A 2,962-nucleotide genomic window follows, 5' to 3' on the forward strand; every position below is an offset into this window, starting at 1 on the left:
CCCATATAGTGTGTTATAATCCATAACATTACATTAGTCAGTTCATTGTAGCAGATGAGACTTAAGAATAGTTTAAGCGATGTAGCATTAGTTATGATTATAGTACGGCTGCGTTAATGTATTATTAGCTGTTAAAATATTGCAACAGTGAGATAATATTATGTGCATGATTGAATCCAATTTCGTATGCGTCATCATTCGTGAAATTATTCGTCTATTTATAATTCCTGCATTAAATATGCTCATTTATATACACGTTCTCCTTCTATGATATGTAGTACATAAATGGATCTATGGTTGGGGCTCATATGCTGAAAATCTTGTATAACAACCTCTCATCAGAATATCTGAACTGGAAAAGCAGACTTGAACAGACAACAGGGAATATCCTCAAAGATATTTCCCAAGATTTTAATGTATAGCTACGTATTATTTAAGTTCCGCATTATTTGATTTATTATAATGGTATCGCGAAAGATTTCTTTTTAGCATATTTTCCATAGTAAGACACTTAAGCAGATATTGTGACATGTGTGGTGTGGGGTTTGCGGAACTTACCATGTAATGATTGGCTTATGATTGTAGAGAAAACATACATTTTCATAATGATATGCATACATATCATTACATATATTTATAGAAAAAATTCCCCACATAGTTTTTATTATTATCATAGTACTTTTTCCTTATGGTGCCTACGATTTCGGCTATGCCTTTGCTTTGCATAACTCATCTTTGGAGCGTATTTTTTGGATAGGGGAGAAATACAATATTGCACTTTTAGAATGCATTCCCAATGTTTTTATATTTATGTTAAACGTGTGAAATTTGCAGACAGATAAAGACAAATAAACCAGCACTATAAGGCGAGATGCAGATGGTCAACAGGCCGCAAAAGCAGTTCCTGTATGGACAAGATGCACAGGGAAGCCGGATAATTCTGCCCCAGATAATGTACAAATTAGAAATTATTTTTTCTACAGAGTAATTGCCCCTAAAAAGGGAATTCTCCTTCATACCAGAAATCGAACAGATTCTTGCGGAATGCAAAGGAAGATAACATTCTTTATAGTACACTAAGCATTTATTAATACGGACTAATGCAGGTTACCTGTTTTCGATAACATTGACTCGGCTCATGAGCATTCCATGCGTTATTGTAGGATACAATGGTACAGGTCAACACTTCCCGACGCTGGAAGTGTAATTTTGAAAGAAAAAAATCCTACGGAGCTTATAAGCCGAAATGCGGGTTCATTTATAGCATTTTAAGCCTAGAACTGCTGCCATTTGGGATGGACTATGGTAGGCATTTTTCAGATTAGTAATTATTCTCCCCATTGCCGCAGAATGGGTGTCTCCTGTGCAATGAATAATTGGAGACGCCCCTTTGGATGGTCATAAAAAGAATTTGATATAGGCGTTACATTGCTGAATTCTGCGATTTCTTCTGCTAGCTTCTTATGAAAGAATTGTATGGTATGATATAAAATTCGTTCCCCCCTGAGAGATATTTCTTATGACATATGGGGTCGTACAATTATGCAATCTTTAATTGCTCAGAATTAGGAAATGTAATGTGTCATTAATAAGAGGAGCAGAATAGTAGTTGGAAAAAAAGAAAAAGATTACTACGCAATGCACGCGTTAAGTACAGATAAATAAAAATAAATCAAAATAAATAAAAATAAATAGAAATAAATAGAGATAAATAAAATTAAATGAGAATAGATCAAGATAAATGAAAATTCCCTTTCCATTATATTATTTGCGTAATTTAGCATCTTTTACAAGGCAGCTCCTATTCCTAAAAGGTCGTCAATGGAAAAATATTTTTGGCATTATCACGGAGGGATTAAATTATTATTCTTAACTTAATCTGTTAAAAGAATATATTTGCTATTCTGTATTTTTTTTCTTTTTTCCTGGTTAATTCGTTCTATATTTTTCAGCAAATATGCTACGATAAGCGGAATGTAAATCGATAGGAATATGCCCCCTAATTAGAATCCTGACAGAGTAGAAGTTCTGTATAGGATGCTTATATGGCGTTACACATCCCCCAATAATTAGAAAATAGAATTTATAATGCATCGCCGATTTGTAAGATGTGAGGCTTCTTAATAAATTACACCACAAATTAGTCGTCTGGGTGTTCAGATTATTACGCATAATAGGTTTATTTCTACAAAAAAAGGAAAGAATAATTCCCTGTAGGATTTATTTACTCCTAAGAAACAGTTTCAAATTTTCCCGATGATAATGAAATAATTGTGAATTCTTCCTAATCCATCCTATTCCACTACGATACCATTGTATTCATTTTATACCCAATATAATGTAATGTTAATATAAGAATCAAATGAGAGGGTCATCCATTCGGAATATGGCATCCAAAATATGATATAAATGTCGTTATATACAATTCTACCGAATTCAGAATTTGTAATTATCAGGGAAAATATTGGATCTGGGAATAATTTTAAAAATCTACAAGCAGATTAATTTTTTTCTTTTTACTTTATTTGGTGTTATATGTTCATTAAGATTTGTTTTTGAGAATGGTTGTTCCCTTTTATAAACATTGCTCGCAAAGATATCTTCCTGCCTATAGCTCAGCAATATACACGTATATGTGCTTACATATATTTTTTTCTTTTTCTCATTTGTCTTTTGTATTTAGGAATTCCTTTTATTTCTGTGTTTTATAGATATGAGTGTTTTCCCTTCCGTTTTTTCCTTTGTCCTTTTCTGTGCTTCCCCTTTTCTTTTTTCACTTTCGATTGGTTTACTCGCTTTTTTCTTCTTCTTCTTCTTTTGTAATTGCTGTCCCTCGTCTGATTTTTTTATGTTCAACCTTAGGAGTCTGTATTTCATGTCATTTATAATTTTTCCTTCCTGTTTTCTTGTAGTTGTTGCGCGCTATTTTATTCTTCTATATTCAACCTTAAAAGTGTGTATT

The sequence above is a fragment of the Plasmodium inui genome (genome assembly GCF_000524495.1).
Source record: "Plasmodium inui San Antonio 1 unplaced genomic scaffold supercont1.164, whole genome shotgun sequence".
In the NCBI taxonomy this organism is placed as follows: Eukaryota; Apicomplexa; class Aconoidasida; order Haemosporida; family Plasmodiidae; genus Plasmodium; species Plasmodium inui.